Consider the following 22,262-nt stretch of genomic DNA (forward strand, 5'->3'; position numbering starts at 1 on the left):
AAGTTGGATCCCCAAGCATGCATAGTTAGATTACAGTGTTCGTGTTGAATCCCTAGAATTCCCCCTAAGATTGATGGAAATCCATAGACCCCACACATTTTTAATTTGTATACCTTATCTTGTAGAATGGTGGCCAGTTTCTCATTAAATAAGTACCAGAACATTGTTTGCTTAACCTGAGCAGTTGTAGGAGTACTGAATTTCCACACTCTCATCAGAGTTTGTCTGCCACCAGTAAAAATGAAGGATACGAATTTGAATTGATTGTAAGTACAAGCAGAAGAGAGAGCTCTTTCCCAAGACTGTGTAGATCAGTGGATAGACTCTTGTCCAGAATCTTTTTATTTGCACACATTTCCACCATATATAAATTAAAGTGCCTGCTGAGCCATAACCCCTAAAACAATGGTTTGAAGCTCCATGCACAAATTTAGCTATTTAGAGGGTACAATGTACTACCATAAAAAAGTTTATTCAATAAAAAGAAGTATTCAATGATGCATGTGCGATATTTTTCTAAATGTGTGACCAGTGTTGTAATTACAAAGGAGAATCTTATATTGTTTTTACATTTTTTGGTGGCAGTAAATTCCTCCTCTGCTATATTCCCATTGTTTGTTAAGTGATATGTATTTGTTAGAATTATGTGCTATGCTCTGGCCACACAACATTAGTAATCCACTAACACAAAGACAGGCTTGGGAAATAGTGTAGTGAAGATAGGAAACAGACAGAGTAATTTAATATTGGCAGAGTTTCACAGCAGGGTTCCATAGACAGGTAAAAACTTCACTTGTCAAGTGCCATTATCACTATAAATACAAAAACAAATTAATATTTTGATTGGAAATCTCAACACAAACTACTGTGATCGAAAATAAAAACAAAACTGCAAAAAAGAGCTATTCAATCTTACATGCTGCACTGTTAGTGATATTAAGAAAATAAAGAAGCTCATTTTTTGTTTGGGCTAAGTACAAACATTTTTAGACAGATAGATAGATAGATAAATAGATAGATAAATAGATAGATACAGTTGCAAGAAAAAGTATGTGAACCCCTTGGGATTACGTGGAGTTTTGCATGAATTGGGCATAAAATGTGCTCTGAACGTCATCTAAGTCACAACAATAGAAGAACACAGTCTGCTGAACATTATACTACACAACATTAGATGTTGCCATGGTTTAATTGCACATAACATGTAAACATTCACAGTGCAGGGAGGAAAAAGTATGTGAGGCCCTAGCTTAATGACTTCTCCCAGAGCTAATTGGAGCCAGGAGTGAGCCAACCTTCACTCCAATCAGTGTGATGATATTGGTTGTGTTGCTGACAGCTGTCCTGCCCTTAAAAAACACACACCTGTTTTGGGTTTACTGGTTTCAAGAAGCACTGTCTGATGTGAACCATGCCTCGCAGAAAAGAGCTCTCAGAAGACCTACGATCAAGAATTGTTGACTTGCATGAAGCTGGAAAGGGTTACAAAAGTATTTCCAAAAGCCTTGATGTTCATGTGTCCACAGTAAGACAGACTGTCTACAAATGGAGAAAGTTTAGCACTGTTGCTACTCTCCCTAGGTGTGGTCGTCCTGTAAAAATGACTGCAAGAGCACAGCGCAGAATGCTGCATGAGGTAAAGAAGAATCCCAGAGTGTCAGCTAAAGACCTACAGAAATCTCTGGCACATGCTAACATTTTTGTTGACACATCTACAAGAAGGAAAACATTAAACAAGAATGGAGTACATGGGAGGACACCACGGAGGAAGCCATTGCTGTCCAAAAAGAATATTGCAGCACGTTTGAAGTTTGTAAAAGAGCACCTGGATGTTCCACAGCACTACTGGCAAAATATACTGTGGACAGATGAAACCAAGATTGAGTTGTTTGGGAAGAACACACAACACTATGTGTGGAGAAAAAAAGGCACAGCACACCAACATCAAAACCTCATCCCCACCGTAAAACATGGCGGAGGGAGCATCATGGTTTGGGGCTGCTTTGCTGCCTCAGGACCTGGACAGATTGTTGTCATTGATGGGAAAATGAATTCCAGAGATTATCAAGACATTTTGCAGGAAAACGTACGGCCATCTGTCCGCCAACTGAAGCTCCGCAGAGGATGGGTGATGCAATAGGACAATGACCAAAAGCATACAAGTAATTCAACAAAACAATGGCTGCAAAAGCACAGAATACGCCTTCTGGAGTGGCCCAGTCAGAGTCCTGACCTCAACACAATTGAAATGTTGTGGCATGACCTTAAGAGAGCAATTCACACCAGACATCCCAAGAATATTGCTACACTGAAACAGTTTTGTGAAGAGGAGTGGTCCAAAATTACTCCAGATCGTTGTGCAGGTCTGATCTGCAACTACAGGAAACGTTTGGTTGAGGTTATTGCTGCCAAAGGAGGGTCAACCAGTTATTAAGTCCAAAGGTTCACATACTTTTTCCTCCTTGCACTGTGAATGTTTACATGTTATGTGCAATTATACCATGACAACATCTAATGTTTGTGTAGTATTATGTTTAGCAGACTGTGTTCTTCTATTGTTGTGACTTAGATGACGTTCAGAGCACATTTTATGCCCAATTCATGCAAAACTCCACGTAATTCCAAGGGGTTCACATACTTTTTCTTGCAACTGTAGATAGATAGATAGATTAGATATTGCAGTATTCTAACATCTCTCCTGAATCAGAATGTACAACTGAGGTGAGACCACCAATACCACTTAACTATTAGAATATTACCAGGAGAATGGATAGTGCATCATGTATAATGTCTTCCCCTTCCCCACTACCTTGGAAGTAAACACTGCCCAGGTCTAAATGACAGTGAGGGGGGTCCCAGCACACACATGACCCACATTTCAATTAATAGGCCCCTAAGTGCCAGGGGGCCCTTGAGCATCTGCACAGTGTTCACAAATGATCTGCCCATCCATGCTATCAGATACTAAAATACATGAAGCCAAAGCTTTTTTTTTAAATATAACAGAACACATAATGCATTTTTGCCAATTAAAGGAGAAGTGCAGCCAAAACTCATTTGTCTGTACTTCTCCTGTGGATTATAGGAATGCAGGATGAACAAAAGCCCGCTGTTGGTTGACATCACAGAGCCAGCCCAGGCTCTGAAGCATTGAGACCATATGGTCAGGATCCACCCACAAACCTAGACCGGCAGCTGGCTCAGCCTCTCAGGAAGCTGCTGAGAGCCTGAGCCAGCTGCTCCCACCCCCTTCAGAGCCCAGTGCTCCAGTGAGAAATAGGGAGGGGGGGATTAGAGCAGACAGCTGTGATTGACAGTCAGAATGGTGTGGAGAACTGAATTCTAGGTAACTATGTTTTTTTTTTAAAATCCATACTTCTCTTTTAGGAGCTAGTTCATACTATTGCCTTGCATTATTTCACATGTTAACATATGTTGCATTATGGCAGTTCTTCATTTGAATGAGCTTCCTAACTCCCCAAAAAATGTTTATGTACTATATTCTGTAATGCAGCATGCTTAAAAGTACCGTAGTGCATTGCCATGAGTTGGGGTGCACTGCAAAGCATATCCATTGGCAAGGTGCATTAGAGTACCTGTAACATGTCGCATATATTACAATATGTTACATTAACACACGTTTTACCAAAGTGTGATAGTGTGAATAGGGCCTAGAAGTACACTGTGATCAAAGTAAACTTTGAGTTGCACAGGGGGAGCACAGTCTGCTTACTCAGTACTTGAACATTTCCTGGAATTGCTATACTATATTGTTCTCTTCATATGTTTTATATTGCTCATGAAGGACCATTTTTGCATAATTTTCCCCGGCCACTATTATGGTTTGAATGATTTGTACACATAAGACTTCCTAAATTGTAATTTCCTACAACATTAACTATGAATGTTTTTCTTTGTATAGTTATAATGTTGTTATTGTGTAACGTGATGACTGCAAGGACCAAAGCAGTGACCTCAATCATGGATGAACATTCACAGGGAACATAAAACTCATTTAAAAAGTCAGGCATGTTGGTGGCAATGATTAATGCCTTATGTGCTTCTTTGAGTTTCTGTGATTCTGGCCTACGTACCAGTTTGCAAATGTAGATTTTTTTTCTTTCTGCATTTTCTACATAACTAACTAATTCAAAGCATCCTAATGAAAGTAGAGAAAAACAAAAGACCATTATCTAATTAATGTAATTTCCCTTAGCACAACATCACCAAAGTGGAGATATAAATAAAGGGCTCGGCTATTAGCAAAATCTTGCAGATGTATTTCTTTACGGTTTTGTACATCATTCTTCTTTAGAGGAGCATTATATAGTCTTTAAATTCTGGAAAACCTATTATGCAGCCATTTAATTTTATTTTGTGCTAATCATTTCAATCATGCAATAAATGTTATTCTACTATGATTCAGAAGTCATTTGAAAGCTTCAAGAGAGTGTTGGGAATGACTTTGTTGTAAACTTTTTGTAGTTTTTAACATTGTAGATGGTTAACTCTCCATATACAACTCATTAAAGGGGATCTTAGAGCAAATGGTGGACTCTGGTGGCTGTGCTACTTAGATGCTATGAGATATTCTTGTAATAGTTCCTTACTATCCTCATCCACATTTGCGTTTTGAGCCTCTAAAAACCATGCAACATTTCTGAGGGAAACATGGAGACTACTATTGCTGAATTACAATTGTGCAATTGCTAGAATTCTTATTAATACATTTTGCACTACTTCACATGAAGTCTGTCATGCTGACCTTTTCACTTTTATACTTTGAGTTGCTAACCTATAGATACTAGGCAGAACTTATGACTTCCCTCTGAACTTCCTGATCTGCATGCTTGCTCGGAGCCAACTATTGAAGCCAGAGCCATAACAGCCAAGCTCATAGGGTTATCAAAATTGCATGCAAGCAGGGGTCACGCTCTTGCTCCTTTAAAATAAATGCTTTTTTTAAAATCCAAGAAGCAGAGTGATTTCATTTCCTCCTGACAGGATCATATAAATACTTGGGGTACTGATTAGCTTGGGCACATAAGCTGGTTGATGAAAAATGCAGTGCCAGGCTGTAAAGCCACAACCTAGGTTAGAAAACCTCTATTCTTCACTACCCCAGTGATGGCTACCCCTACTATTGGGCACATAATGGTATACCACCATCTAAAACAGAACTATTAAAGGACTCATTGAGAAGATGTTATTTAATGGACTTAACCTATGAAGATAACTGTTTCAATATAATTAAATTTGGACTGCGCCTATGGCTGATTCATGTATCTGATCCTTAATATCCTTGCTGCTGTGAAGTGAGATAATACCCTGTTAAGCTACTAGATTGTACATCTCATGAGGTACCCACATGGAGAAATAGGATCCCGTTATAACCAATCACATGCTAACCTGGTCACGCTAGGAGATAATGGCAGGGGCCTATTCTGGAACCACGTACAAGTCATCAAGCCTAATGAAATGACCACGAGTATGGTGAGCACATCATGTTTGTGCAAGAGTGGAAGAGGAATAGAGTATTTGTGCAAGAGTGGAAGAGGAATAGGGTATTAGAAGGATGTGGATTGAGAATGGGGCCATTGCTAGGCCTGAGCCAGCCCTGACATAGTCGGTTCCTGGAGGACTACATGTGGGTGATTCAGTCACATTCTGGGAACCTGTCCATAACTAGGCCCCATATTTCCCTTAGTAAAGGCATTCAAGAGGTGCTGAGCCATTGATGTAAGTTCATACAAATTAGTGAAAGGACAAAAATATGTCGAATTTACTGACTCAGGTTAGACTGCACACAACAGACCAGGCTACCCTCCAGTGAGTACCCCAGTAGGTTACCAAGAAAAAAACATGCATTAATGAAAGGAGCACCAGAACACAGAATAAAATAGTCCAAAATAATTTGTTAGATTATACTAAAAAACTCCCCCCTTATCAGGGCTACACCAACAAACAATACAATGTTAATGTGACTGATATAATCATAAATCTAACAATCAATTATTCTAGTATTTTATATGATTGTTAGAATTGTGATTATATCAGTCACATTTATATTTTCTTTATATTGCATTATTATATTGTATTTTGTTTCATCCCTGATGAAAGGGAAGTTGTTTTCTGACCCCTGTAACATGTTGGTTGTTTTTTTAGTATAAATTAATAAATACATTTGGACTCTTACCCTTCAATTTGGTGCTTATTCCATTAGTGAATGTTTTTTATGCATTGTGTTAAAGCACATTTAGTTAAGTCAGCTTCTCCATCCTTTTTTTTTTATGTAGGGCACAAAACACACTGCACATGTGTTGCAGTGTGATGCGCTATAGATACATTGCCTGCTGCTGAAACATCGTTTTGGAATGGCAAGACATTACTGCAAAGAAAAGATGTGACTGAACATTTAAAATTGTCCAACATATTTGAAAAATCTGTGAAGTTGCTCAGCAATCATGCACCCATCAGCACAACATTTGTATGTAGCTCTAGACAGGAAATACAATTGTGATAAGTTGTGTTGCCAGATTTTTTTTAGTGAGGATGAACAGTTCTCTCAAAGACCTTTGTATATAATACACCACACATAAAGTTCCCTTTTTAAAAGTAGGAGATTTGATCCCCCAAAAAATGCCTGATCATTGGTCTGGCATAAAAACCAACAGAAACCAGTCACTGTTGATCTTTTATGGATTAGACTGATTAGTAAATTTAAATGTGATGTGTTGCTATGGGTCGCCAGTGCTTTTTTTGAAGCATAGGTACACTTTGGTGCACTTGCATTATTTTCTCCCCTTCTCTCCCTCAGCATGATATGCACAGATCATACTTACCTACAACCCAGCTCCTACTAATATATTCTTTTTAGAGCCAACCTGACAACACACACACTCTCCGCCTAATATCTCCTGAATTCCTCATACAGTACCTACACATGTGTCCCCGTCACCAGTATTGCCTGCAGGACCCTCCAGCTGCTTTTTCCGCATTACTATGCCTTGTTCTGAGTCATGTCTCTGTGTACAGGCATCCATCTTGGTAGATGAGTAGGACTTTGCTTCCTGGTTTAAGAGCTTCCACCTCACTGACTATTGGGGGAATAATCAAGAAGCAGCAGGGGAGGTATAGCACAGATCTACACAATGGCTGATGATGAGGCAGGGAGACGCATGCAGTGCAGGTTCCTCATTAGCAAAGAGCACAATAGTGACATCATCAAATCTAACTTCAAATCTAGTAAGACTAGTAGTCAGAGGCACAGTGCTTCTCACACAGTGGTTATGCAGTTAAAAGGTTGCAGGCAAAGAGAGTCTAATCCAGGGCTGTCCAACCTTTTGATTTTCCTGGGCCACATTAGAAGAAGAAAAATTGTCTTGGGCCACACAAAAAATTTACACTAACAATAAGGATAGCTGATGAGCATAAAAAGTCTGGGTGATCACAAGTTAACAATCACTGATATAGGTAATGTACCTATGTGAGTAATAAAACTTATTTTGTAATATTTTCTATTATAAAAGCAAAAGAGGGCAACATAAAACTAGTGCGATATTTGACACTGTTTTTAATAAACGAACACATCAGTATCTGGTTCGGTGGATGTAGTTGCAATTCTCAATTAATTCTTAAGGTGCTCATCAGATATTTGTGTTCTAATTTTCCTCCTCTTGTGCTTCATTCTTGCTCACAAATATAGGTGCTGCTGAAAACTGAAGACATGAATAAGCAGTGATTGTGAAGAGTGGGATATATTTCTTTGAGAAGATAAAACTTATAACATTCCAGTAAAGCGGCAATGTCAATTTTGTTTTCAGCCGCACGTGTTCGCTAAGTGTAAATGCATTTTTACGAAAAATTTCCCCTCAAAAATCAACATTTTTAACCACTTGCCGCCCTGCCACTGTAGAAATACGGCGGCAGGGCAGCACGGGCAGGCAAAACCACATTTTAAAACGTGTGTTTTGTAAACAGGTAGGGGGCGCACACGAGGCGCGCCGCCGCCCTACCTGTCCTGCCGATCACAGCCGCGGATGACAGTCGCCGGGTCACAGCCGGTCCTTACCGTCTATCTCCCGGCGATCGGCAGCAATCAGTGACAGAGAGCACACCTGCCGTAGCTGTGCTTTCTGTCATTTCCCTGACAGCTCGAGGACAAGCTGATCGGGACAGAAGAGTTTCACTCTCCTGATCAGCCATGTCCCCTGCAGTACACACCCCCGCCCCCTAGCAAAACACTCCCCCTCACACAGATAACCCTTCCCTGCAAAATAAACTTAACCCCTTCCTCCCCAGTGCCATTAGTACAGTGTCAGTGTTTTTTTTTTTTGCACTGATCACTGTATTGGTGTCACTGGGGATGTCAGTGACCCCAAGTCAATACCCCCCCAGTGTCAGAATGTCCGCCGCAGTCCCGCCATAAGTCGCTGATCGCCGCCATAAGTCCCTGATCGCCGCCATTATTAGTATAAAAAAAACCTAAAAATCCCAGTATCTTTCCCGCCATTTGTAAATGCTATAACTTTCACGTAAACCAATTCATTTACACGTATTGGGGTTTTTCTTTTAGCAAAGGCATGTCGCAGAATGCATTTTGGCAGAAATTTATGACTAAATTTGATTTTTACATTTTTTTTTTTACTGGACATGTTTTATAGCAAAAAGTCCAAAATATTGTTTTTTTTCCTCAAAATTGTCAGCCTTTTTTTTTATAGCGCAAAAAATAAAAACCGCACAGGCGATCAAATACCACCGAAAGAAAGCTCAATTTGTGGGAAAAAAGTATGTAAATTTCATTTATGTACCGTATTGCTTTACCGCGCAATTGTCCATTAAACTCGCGCAGCGCTGTATAGCAAAAAAATGGCGTAAATTGCAGTATCTATACCATAGTTTGTAGACGCTATAACTTTCACACAAAGCAATCAATATACACTTATTGGGATTTATTTTACCAAAAACATGTAGCAGAATACATTTTGGCCTAAATTTATAAACAACTTTGAATTTACTATATATTTTTTATAGCTGAAAGTAAAAAATATTGTTTTTCTTCAAAATTTTTGGCCTTTTTTTGTTTATAGCGTGAAAAATAAAAAGCGCACAGATGATCAAATACCACTGAAAGAAAGCTCTATTTGTGTGAAAAAAAGAACGTAAATTTCGTTTGGGTGCAGCATTGCATGACCATGCAATTATCAGTTGAATTAGTGCAGCGCCGAGTAGCAAAAAGAGGCCTGGTCATTAAGGGGGGTAAATCCTCTGGAGGTCAAGTGGTTAAGTAAGTTGATGATTTTGTGTTGGGCGGCATTCATAACAGTCTTGGGCCACAGGTTGGACACCCTTGGTCTAGACAGACACAACCACATATAAGGAAGTTATATTTTTCAGTAGGAATTCATGACAAGGTAGATTTTCAGGGTACTACTTAGGTATAGTTAACATCTCTAGATGTTACTTATAAAATCTTCTCCTTTTGATTTCAGGTCCATTTTAAAATGTCTATAGACATTCATTGTTGGCAGATGTAATATAATGCTTTTACTGCTGAAAGACGTATCCCCCCCCATCCCTGCATTATTTGGAGGAGAATGTGTTTACTATTTAAAAAATTTCAGGCAAATAAATTTTTCCTTCCTGCAAAAGTAATTTGTAGCAGTACGGTTATCTGTAGCACTATTAAGGGCCCGGTAGGTGTCAGGTGTAAACTAAGCCTTAAGGTATCAGTAAGTACACTGGCTGTACAGTGCATGGACTTTTTAACCTGAACTTTAACCCAATTCACACAAGGCATCAACTCGCACATGTTAAATCACTGTCCTAACTCCTAGGAGCTAGGACACTTTGTGGGCTGGCTGCCTGCAACCGATGTCATCACCGATGATCCTCTGGCCAGTTTATTGTTGACATATTTTTTATTTTAATTAATTTTTGACCCTGACACATTCACCCCTGACAAACCCAGCTGGCACCCCAGTTTAGGAAGGTAGATCTAACTTTTTTGTATGAATGCTAATTAATGGTAACTGTTAACACAAAAATCTGATATTCATGTTTGTGTGCATATATTTTTTTGTATCCAAGTTTAACAAACTTTATTTTTTTAAAATTACTCCCTTCCCATCATTTTTATAACACTGTACCAAATATCATTTTATTTTACTTACTCTATAAACTCACTGAGACTTGTTTATGAAGCAAGCAAAATGAAAAGGCAAAGCACATTTTTTTTATGTGCTAATGCATCCTCTTATCCAGCAGGCACAAACATACATCAGTGTACCTTTTAGAAAGCTTTTTATTTTCTTCTATACAAACACCAGAAGAAACACATTGTGCTTCCTTTTTATTTGTGGTATCACTGCCTTAAAGAGCACCTGTACTGTGGTATATGGTAGTAATAAGCATAAGGCCATGAAGGATGATGTAGCAGGCTTTGGCAGTGATGAAGGTATTGTGTATTTTAGAAATATCTTATACGCTGAGCATCCCCAGGCTACCTGCGTATTTCCAGCACAGTAACAAGCAGGTACCTGTAAGCTCCCAATGCATATTTGCGATTGAGAGCAATTCCGATTATGTGACTGCCAATCAAAACGTTCACATGATCGAAATCCTGCCTCCACCGCTTGGTATTTAGATCCTGTTAAAGGGCCAGGAGGCGACGGCAGCAGGAGATTAAAGCAAACCTAGGTTGTGCCAATGCAAACAGAAGATTTGCTTTAAAAGAGAAGTATGGCCAATGATTCTCTTGTGGGTCACAGGAGGGTACTTATTTTTGCTTTACTGCCTGCTGTCAGCTGATGTAGCAGAGCTGCTCCAAGATCTGGAAGGATCCTGACAACACTGTAGGGAACAGACAGATACCTGATTGACAGCTGGTTCTGCCTCTTAGCATACGGCTCTATTACCTGGCACTACAGTGAACTCTGGAGGAACAGAGCAGAGAGCAGTGGCTGACAGTCCTTGCTCTCCATTCTGATCACATCAAGAACTGAGTGATCAGCAGTCATGTGATCACTCAATTTTCAATCTTCAAGCCAACGTGGGAAATTTGCAGCATCACCTCAATGCTGCAGCATAGAACGTAGTATGAATGTGTATTTTTTTTTCTTTTGCGCAAACATCTCCTTTAATATTCCCCACTCTAGCAGTACATACTCACTTTTTTTGTTCTCCCTTCCCTCTGTTCACTTGCTGATTACAGTAAAAATACCACTGCCAGGTATGGAGGGACATATGACTCGCTACTCTTTGAGGGCCTTTGTAAGCTTTGGCTAGAGTGACTTACATAAATCGTCCTCACTCTAACTAGAACAGGGGTGTCCAACTTTCCTGGGCCACATTGGAATAATAGGAATTGTTTTGGACCACACATAAAATATACTAACAATAAGGATAGCTGATGAGCATAAAAAGTCTGGCAGATCCCAAGTTAACGATCATTGATATAGATAATGTACCTATCTGTGCAATAAAACTTCATTTTTCGGTAATATTTTGTATTATAAAAGTAAAAAATGGCAAAATAAAACTTGTGTGATATTTGACACAGTTTTTGATAAACGAACCCATCCATATCTGGTTTGATGGATGTAGTAGCAATGCTCAATGAATTCTCAATGTGCTCATTAAATATTTTGGTCTATTTTTGCCCTTAGTGTTCTTCATCCTTGAAAATAGTTACTCTCAAATATAGGTGCTGCCAAAAACTGATGACATGAAAAAGGCATGATTTTGAAGAGTGGAATATATTTCATTGGGAAGATAGAACTTGTCCAGTCCATTAAGTTCATTAAAGAGACACTGTCAAATCTTTCTTTGGCCTCACATGTTCGCTAAGTGTAAATACATTTTTATAAATAATTCCCCATCAAAAATCAACATTTTTAAGTAAGTTCATGGTTTTGTGTTGGGCTGTATTCATGGCCATCTCAGGCCACATGTGGCCTGTGGGCCACAGGTTAAACATCCCTGAATCAGACAAATGGAGCAACAAAGAAGTAAAGGAAAGTTGAGTATGTACTGATAGGGAGAGGCTATAATGTGAACCTGTTACTTTATCCTGCATAAGCAAAAAACAAATCTACTCCAAAGTATATTTATGAGCTACTCAAGACTTGTCTGCTTACTTGTCATTATGACTACATTAAAAGAATGGGCTATAAGAACATGCTTAATAGTTATCCAATATCATAGAGTCAGTGTCAAACCTAACCCTTTGAAGCAACTATGGACAAAAATGAGCAGAGACTAAAATAAACAAGTACAGAATACACACTATATCAACTAACAGTATTTCAGTAGCACCTTAATCGTACTAGTTATTTTTTGGTAATTTCACGCCAAGGAAACCATAGTTTTGTAGATGGAAGCTCGAAAGCCCTAGTTTTACAGCAATTTGTAGGTCAGATGCTCATCAGCTGAGTTTGTGCAGTGTTTCATGTTAGTGACAAGATTGCCAATGACAATCTCTCTGCATTCACGTCTATGATTTAGCTAAAAATCGCTAAAGGAGATCAGTTTATAGCAGTGAACACTAATGTAGTGATGTAGCACAAGTTTGACCTACAGTTAGTGATTACGTTGCTAACTACAAATCACAGTTAATCTTTGCAATTATCAATTTGCTGCAGTTATTAATCACTGCTACAAAATGACTGTTGTGACATGGCCCATTAGGTGCAAGAGTGTACCCTCATCTTTACTACAATAGTCTTCAAAGTGGGCTGGGATCCATGGAAAATCTTAAATACACATGTTAGGTGTAATTCCAGATTTATCATTTTTCCTTCTATGACGCTAATGTGTGAGTGTAACCCAATGCATCTAGTTTTCATGAAGAAATATGGTCAAGAGATTTTTTTGTCCTTCATGTCATCTCTTACTGATACTGTATATTGTGACATGTTGGCTTACAAAGATACCGAAAGTTCCACTTTAAAGGCTAAGTTCACCTTTTATTAAAAAAATAATAAATGCACATACTTTTGCTGGCAAAATATTTTAATTTATTATTCAGCTGCTGACCCACCACTGTACTGCGGTGGAGTAGCATGTGCAGGCCTGCTCAGGCTAAGGGGGTGCGCAGCATGCTTCCTGAGTGCTATGTCCACTGGACACAGCGGATAGTAGCTTGGGGATCAGTCATCGGGTGACCCCGCTCCTTTGTTTATTTACTGCCAGTGGGAACTGGAGCTCTCAGTTGCAGGGAGGCCACCTCTCTATTTTTTTTTTTCAGGTCGGCAGCCAGTGCTCATCATGACTGATGCTGTATTTACTTCAGAGGACATTTTTTTTTATAGGACATTTTTTTTATAAAGTAAGTGAAACAAAACACATTTTTTTTGTTCTGCACATCAGCTCATAAGCACCCTTGTAGTTCATTGAAAACTATAAGTGATGGTACTTGTTCATTCATTCCCAGAACTCTTTAAATGAATGATGTGTTAGCAGAGCTTTTTTTTCATTCTGACGGCGGTGCAGGAAGAGGGTCTCTTGTTCACTGTCACTGGCGGGTGGGGAGGGGGGTTTCAGGTGTAGAGGAGGCAGGCCCTAAATACGGGTGGAACATGTAACATGTTCCAAAAGTGAACTTATTCTTTAAATATATACAATATTTATACTCCAGATCTATTTAGGACATATAGCTTTATCTATGTCTTTATTCTTTTCATAATGTACGCACATTTTTTTGCTATTTCTTTTTTTTATTTGGATTTATTTGTCTTTTTTTCTATCTAAAACTAATATTTGTGTTTTTGGCAGATGCTGTTGGGTTGATGGTCCCAATAGCTTCTAATGCTCAGGATCTCTGAAAAGGTTATTTTGTTTTAGGAGTCTCAGACAAATAATATACACAAGTGGGTGATAAAGACCACCACACACAGGTGAACATCAGTTTTGATGGGCTGACATATAGCAAGTTGACAAGTATAGCAATAAAGCCAAGTTGGGGCTGCACTGTCCCATAAGCTTCACATACCTGAAATCACCAGAAGGATTATCTTACTATGAGAGTCTCAAAGAAATATTAACTGCTTCCCATCCACCCTATAGCAGAAATACTGCTACAGGGCAGCATGAGTGCACAAAATCATGTATATATGTGATTTTGCATTTTTGGGTATGGGGCGTACGTGAGCCACATGCGCACCCTACTCACACCACCAATCGTGGCTGTCAATCACCGGGTCCTGGCCTGTGATTACTCGCTGGTACATGGTGATTTCCGATGATCTCTGACAAGGAGGAGAACTGTTTTGTTTACTAACAGTTCTCCTCCCTGTCAGCTCGGGCACACTGACATGGCCCCCTATGTAAAACACTCCCAGCACACAGTTAACCCTTTGATCGCCTGTCATGTTAACCCCTTCCTGCCCAGTGTCATTAGTACAGTGTCAGTGCTTTTGTTTAGTACTGATCACTGTATTGGTGTTACTGGGGATGTCATTAACACCAAGTCAGTTCCCCCAGTGTCAGAATGTCTGCTGCAGTCCCGCAGTCCCGCTATAATTCACTGATTGCGCCATTAATAGTAAATATTTTTTAAAAATTCAAAAATTCCAGTATCTATACCTCCATTTGTAAACGCTATAATTTTCACGTAAACCATTTCATTTACATGTATTGGGAATTTTTTTAGCAAAGACATCTAGCAGAATACATTTTGGCCTAAATTTATGATGAAATTTGATTTTTTACATTTTTTACTGGATATGTTTAATAGCAAAAAGTCAAAAATGTTTTTCTCAAAATTAGCACAAAAAATAAAAAATGCACAGGCAATCAAATACCACCTAAATAAAGCTCAATTTGTGGAGAAAAAAAGGACGTAAATGTCATTTGGGCGCAGTGTTGCACGACCGCACAATTGCCAGTTGAAGAAACGCAGAGCCGTAACACAAAAAATGGTCTGGTCAGGAAGGGGGGTAAGTCCTCAGGAGGGCAAGTGGTTAAACAATAGTAAGAAATTAAGCCTAACCCACACATAAAAAAATGGCAGTTTTGGTGGCCTGACACATGGCAAGCCTTTCCAAGCTGGGTCTGCACTGCCATGGCTCCTCTGTCCGATTGGCTTTGACTGAGTATAAAGGCTACTGGTTAGGAATCAAACAATCCCAACTACTTCCTTCTGTACATTGTAGATTTATCCATTTGTCCCCATTTGACTCATGTGTTAAGCAGATGCAGGAACAACTCTGAATTCTCCAGAGTTTACAAAATGATTAGACAACCTTGAGGTTACATTGAACAAATGCTGCACTCACAATGAAAGGTTTTACTAGGGACATTGAGGACAAATGTGAAGAAAACACAGACAGTGATAAGAATGTAAGACTGAACATAAAATGGTGGAGCAGTACACATAATTTCCTCTGGCTTAATTCCGAATAAAATCAATACATATACTGTCACCCCCATTCTAATGCTATAATAACTGCTTGTACTCTTTTATATTCATAAACTTTTATTTTCTATGTTCTTTTTACATATAGTTATATTAAGATATGAGATTTGTAACAAGATGTTATTAGCACTGATATAATAAAAGTTACTTGTCTCCTTCAGCATGCTAACAAGTATTTCTCCTTAATAAAAGCTGCTTAGCTCACATTTATATTTGAAGGTTATAAATACTATACAAATCAATTGCAACATTGTTTTCCACCGAAAGGAATAAAATAAACAATTTGTTCAGAAAGGGCTAGGCAGATATACAGGCTCATTAGAGTGTTTCAGTGACCTTTCAGAACCCTTGCAAATTGGATTAATAGACAGCTATAACTTTTCATAATGCCACTATATTAACTAAATGTGGTAACGTTGTGTTTCCAACATGTTTACTGTATAACAGCCTAATGAAGACAACTTCAGATTTTCCAGGGCTACTGTGCTTCCTCTGCTTATTTGACTTTTGGCAATGCATGTTGAAAACATATAGAAGATAAAGATAGCTAATTAGAGGAGCGAAAATCAGGAAAAGTGTTGCACATCGTGTCATTAAAACTTTTTACAGCTACAGTATTATCACAGCTATCTCACATGCATACAAGTGTAGAAAAATGAAGGCAGATTCAAACAGGCATATAAACCTAAGCACAATCTGTCCAAACACCTAAATACCTATTTTGAGAAGTAGATAAAATTGCCCAGTGAGATTTTGAAGATCCTTTAAAGCTTTTATGTTTAGTAAAAAAAATGTACAAAAATCACCAGCAAAGTAACAGTAAAATAAAGAAAAGTGACTTTTGTTTCACGTTTACTACCTCTCTGATGTCTCCAACAGAATTTCTGCGATCCAATGCTTTTTTCTTCTGGGTTAAATGACCTTTATTGTCACCCAACCCACTTCTTGTTAGTTCCTATGAATACATGATAATGCCAGTTTGGGCTCCTGTATTATTACGTGAGCCATGTGCTGCATCATGTGATCGGCCTTAACAATGCAGAGTTAAAGCTGAACTCTGGGATAAGCAAATATTGTCTAAATAAAAGAGGAAACTGCATTTTTTCAAGAATCTTGATGTGCTTTGTGTATTTTTTCCTGATTGGTACAATTATCAAGTGTGAAACTTTACATTTGTGCAGGAGCTTCCTGCATTAACCACTTCCCGACCAGCCATTGTATATAAACAGTCGGACGGTGGCACTGCAGGGTCGGGTGGCCGTTTATAAACCCTGCTTGTGCGTGCTCCCCGGGAGCACGCAGCACCGCGATCCAGTGCCCGCTGTGTCCTCCGGACATTCACATCATTGGACGGGACCTCTGTACGAGGTCCCGATCATGTCCCGATCATGTGATCACTGATTTGCCAATCAGTGATCACATGCAAAGTAGTAAGCAAGATGTCACTTCTGACATCATTGCTTACTACGTGTAAAATCTGTGAATGATCATAGAGGTCACATGGCACAAGGCTATTCACAACAGCCATGTACCATGTGACAAGCTGTGACCAACCACAGCTCATTCAGTAGTTCTCAATGGCTGCAAGAATGCAGACAGAGAGAAAGAGAATGATTGCTTTTACATCCTATATGGGTGTAAAAGCAATCAGTGTAAAAAAAAAAAAATCTTCATCACTTCCCAAAAGTAGTAGTGTCACCATGGTGACACTGTATTGCTAGGGTGACAGTATGTATAAAAAAAAAAAATAATAATAAATAATAATATAAAAAAGAAAAAAAATGTTAAAAAAAATGTTTAAAAAGTATAATTTTAGGTTATAAACTAATTTGGCTTTTTTTTTTTTTTTTTACTAAAAAGATAACGGAATCAATTTTGGCCAAGATTTATGATGAAAGATTATTATTTGCAAAATTTTATAAGAAAAACACTTTTTTTCAAAATTTTTGGACATTTTCATTAAAAATCCCAGCGGTGAATAAATACCACCAAAATAAAGTTTTATCTGTCTCAAAAAAATGGTAAAAAATTCATATGGGTACAGTGTTGCATGACCACGCAATTGTCATTCAAAGTGTGATAGCGCTGAAAGCTGAAAATTGCCCTGGTCAGGAAGGGGGTAAAAGTGTCCGGACTGGAAGTGATTAAAAAGCTGTCACTGTTGCTCTCTCTCCTTGTGCAAAACAACTGGTCTTGTCTTTGCCCCCATTTTAGTTTTCTGCAGGCTACCCTTTAAAATTTTCATTAAATCCTGGCATCCCTTTAGATTTGCCTGTCCTCCCTGCTGGCACCTGGGTATTGCAGACATTAGCAGTGCAATCTGTTCCACAAGCAACAAAATGTAAACAAGTAACTGATCAGCTGATTGCATAGCTTAAAGTCTGCACACCCTGGAGCCAGAAGGGAGAAGTATGCACACCTAAATGGATAATGAGTATGTGTTCTTTATATAAACTGAACTTCATCACATGCTGAAACTAATCTTCATCCCACTGTCAGACAGTGGGGTGAGGAGATATATGGGCTACGTCACATGACCGCAAGAGGCAAAAGAAGGTATTTGAATTCAGTGAAATTAAGAGATTTGTTTGGTCAGTTATTATGATGTTATGTAATGCTAATGATAAGTAAATCAAATGGGTTTACATACACCATCTTTAAATACATTTGCAGATGCTCATTGACTACTGTATATTTGAATAGGTTCATATAAAAGTTCCTGTCTGTTGACAAAAGTAGTACTGAGATAAGATCCTAATAGTCATCAGAGATCACTTACTGCAAGGATGAAACAGCTATCTTATTTTTTCTCTGTCTATTGTGAATGTTTAGAATAGATACACTCACCTGAGTTGGATACTTTATGGCTGGTAGCCACTTGTTCCATTGTATCAAAAATACAGTAAGCAACTGTCTGCAGCTAAATTAAGATTGGGTAAGTATTTATTTATGGCTACTCTTAGAAAGGTATATATACACTATATACAGGTATACAGCTTCAAAAATAACTGGCCAGCATGATCATATTGTTATAATTTTGATTTTAACTTCATATAAAATTGTTTGCGTATGTTAATATAGTCCCTTCTCAAAAGTCATCCAGTTACACTAGGCACCCTGGATGGTACTCCACAAGTGTGTGGACCCACCATTTAATTTATACTGGGCAACTTCCACTTGATAACCAGATGGACATTTCAGCAAAAATGTACATCCTCAAAGTACCAGGAAGGTGTCAGTGGGCAGCTAGTGCTCCAAGAGTGGGAATTTTTCTGCTGGATTATGCTGACTTTTCCTATGGCAGAAACACAGAAAAAAACAATTATACCATGAAAGAAAACACTTGGTAAAGTTTCAGGGAATGTATATTTTAAGCTATCATTGCAGTGTGGACCTTGAAGTCATTTTTTATATGACTGCCTGAACTGCTTTGCTTCTCTACATTTTGTGATTTTATAACATAGAAGGAATTTTGGATTAGTTATTAGTGGGAGCTCTCAGTCTCCCAGAGAAATTTCTATCTCTTAGCAGCTGCTGACTAGTGATCAGCCGAACTGCCCTGGGGTTCACTTTGTGCAGGGTTTGGTGAACCTCAGAGAAACCAATGGGAACCGACTCAAATCACAAATACCCATTTTCTAGGCTAGTAGGCAACGGGGTGTCCAAAAAATAATATAGAGGGTGGGCATTGCTCCAGGGAACATACAAATGAAAAACAAAAATTCCATTCAACTAGGAGCAGTGATTTTTTTTTAATTCGTAAGGTGAAAAATTAAAAATGCAAATTACTTTAAAGTGGAAATTTAGTTGAAAAAATGCAAACAGGCAGAATTACTTATGCAGAAGCAAGTGCACCTCAAGCTGTAAGAATTTCAGCAATGCCAAAATGAGTGAACTCCTTCATAATGCGGTACGAAAAGGAAGGGGAAGGGGGGGGTCATAACTTGTGTGTGTGGGAGGGGGGGTGTTGTTACGCTATCCCTGATCCTTTGTTTGCAAGGCTGGAGTTTCCTAGCCATGTCATCGATTGGGGTCAGTGATGTCAATGGTTGTTACAACTGGGCAGTGCATGTCCTGTGGTAATAGTAGAAGTAATACTGGTATTTTACAAGATATTCAGCTGCAGCCAAATGGGCATTGGTCTGAACGCCAAAACAGCCAAAGTTTGGTCCGAACTTCAGCTCGAACCTTGAGATCATCCTTACTGCTGACCTAAGATACGTTAGCCATATTGCCTTGTTTTAACCGAGTTGGCTACTGTGTAGCAATGTAAAGCAGGAAGCAGAAATGGTATATGTAACCAACAAATATGACTGTTCTCATGTACAAATATAATTACTAAATATTACAAATGAATCACTAATACACGGCAACATGGTTTGTTAAACACATACAGTACTTATATAATTATTTATATCAAGCCAAGGTGCTTTACAGGTTTATCTGAAGAAAAAAAAATACTATACATTCATTTGAATACATAAACTCATGATCCCAATCTTAAAGACTAGAAAAACATACTTTTTCCAAAAACAGCTGAAAAAAAATCTGATTAAAATTAGAAAAGCATTAAAGACCAAACTCGAAAACCTTGAATATTGTTCAAAGTGAACAACTAGAAAATTGTTCAAAGTGAAATAATAATATGTGAGCATAATAATATATAAGCAATCCTAGAATGGTTTTCACCAAATATCTGCTTCTCAACAGTTGAGACAATCTGCAAATGTATTTTAGCACAAGTCACCGCTATAAAAATACAGACATAGTTGTCAGAATTCTAAACCAAGAATAATGTGGAAAAACAAAATAGATTGGATGAAAAGAAAAGCAAGTGGAATTACAGTTGTGGCCAAAATTATTCAACCCCCAATGCTGTAAAGGGGTTTAGGGACTATAGTGTACATTTGGAATTGTATTCAGAATCAAATCCTACAAGGACGTTGTAACTACCCAAATGCAACTAAAATGACATCAATTGTTTATGTAATACAGTAGTAAATGGTTCTTATGTGGTTTCTTCATTGCCACAATTATTCAACCCCTTAAAGACTACCACTCTGAAGAACAGAGGTTCATACAGGTGCTTTCCATCAGGTATTGAAAACACCTGTGGATGTCACCGAGCAGCAATCAAGCATAATAAGCACCAATTAGGCAGCTTTAAAATGACTGTGATACTCAGCTCCTTCTAGACATTTACTGGTGTGGTTACAAACATGGTGAAGGCAAGAGAATGGTCCAGGAAGACAAGAGAAGAGGTGATTTCTCTTCACAGGAAGGGCAATGGCTATAAGAAGATTGCAAAGATGTTAAACATACCAAGAGACACCTTAGGAAGCATCATTCGCAAATTCAAGGCAAAGGGCACTGTTGAAACGCTACCTGGTCGTGGCAGAAAGAAGATGCTGACTTCGACTGCTGTGCGCTACCTGAAGCGTAGAGTGGAGAGAAGTCCCCGTGTGACTGCTGAGGAACTGAGAAAAGATTTGTCAGATGTGGGTACAGAAGTTTCAGCCCAGACAATAAGACGCACACTGCGTAATGAAGGCCTCCGTGCCAGAACTCCCAGGCGTACCCCCTTGCTGTCTCCAAAGAATAAGAAGAGTCGACTGCAGTATGCCAAAAGCCATGTGGACAAACCACAAAAGTTGTGGGATAGTGTTCTGTGGACTGATGAAACAAAATTAGAACTGTTTGGGCCCATGGATCAACGCTATGTTTGGAGGAGGAAGAACAAGGCCTATGATGAAAAGAACACCTTGCCTACTGTGAAGCATGGTGGAGGGTCAATCATGCTTTGGGGCTGTTTTGCTTCTGCAGGTACAGGGAAGCTTCAGCGTGTGCAAGGTACCATGAATTCTCTTCAGTACCAGGAGATATTGGATGGAAACGTGATGCAGTCCGTCACACACCTGAGGCTTGGGAGACGTTGGACCTTTCAACAGGACAATGATCCCAAGCATACCTCCAAGTCCACTAGAGCATGGTTGCAGAGGAAAGGCTGGAACATTTTGGAGTGGCCATCGCAGTCACCAGACTTAAATCCGATTGAGAACCTCTGGTGGGACTTAAAGAAAGCAGTTGCAGTGCGCAAGCCTAAGAATGTGACTGAACTGGAGGCCTTTGCCCATGAAGAATGGGCGAAGATACCCGTAGATCGCTGCAAGACACTTGTGTCAAGCTATGCTTCACGTTTAAAAGCTGTTATAACTGTAAAAGGATGCTGTACTAAGTACTAAGATTGAATGTCACTTGGGGGTTGAATAAAACTGATAATGCTGTGAGCACAGAAAAGACATTTGTGGTTATTTCATTATAACTGTTATGTTATATTTGTCTGACCTACAAGTGCCTCTTTAATGTAAATGTAAGCAAGATGACTGAATGATCAAAAGCAATGTCAAACTGGCCAAAACACTCAATTTCAGTGGGGGTTGAATAATTTTGGCCACAACTGTACTTTTGTGATCTGTACTTGTTTTCATTTGCAGCTGAAGATATTTTTAGAAATGAACAATCTGGGATCTTATTTGTGAAAGAAAAACTCTATAAAGCAGGGTATGTCATTAGCAAATATTCAGCACCAAATAAAAAAATACAAAAGGCAATACGATTGTATTATTTAAACTTTAATAAATGTATGAGGTTATGTGATTTGCTCTTTCTTGGCTGGATTCATATACTACTGTATTTTCCAGTTCACCACTGTGAACTACAAAACACCCCCTCATGTTATGAAGATGGGGAGAGGGGAGCATGTCTGCATTCCTAAATGCCCTGCTGTAACAACATTGTTCCTCTATAGACACAGTACAGTAGGTTACCATTGTTGCCCTAGGACCCT

The 22,262-nt window shown here is 38.8% G+C and overlaps 1 protein-coding gene across 2 annotated transcripts in view; it reads right to left on the reverse strand.

Annotated features, from left to right (window-relative positions):
• HAPLN1 (hyaluronan and proteoglycan link protein 1) overlaps nucleotides 1-22,262 on the reverse strand; it is a 146,314-nt gene that overhangs the window by 16,069 nt on the left and 107,983 nt on the right. The window lies entirely within an intron of this gene.

The sequence above is a fragment of the Staurois parvus genome, unplaced genomic scaffold (genome assembly GCF_062004578.1).
Source record: "Staurois parvus isolate SC_StPar_1 unplaced genomic scaffold, SC_StPar_1.0 ptg000229l, whole genome shotgun sequence".
NCBI classification, from domain to species: Eukaryota; Metazoa; Chordata; class Amphibia; order Anura; family Ranidae; genus Staurois; species Staurois parvus.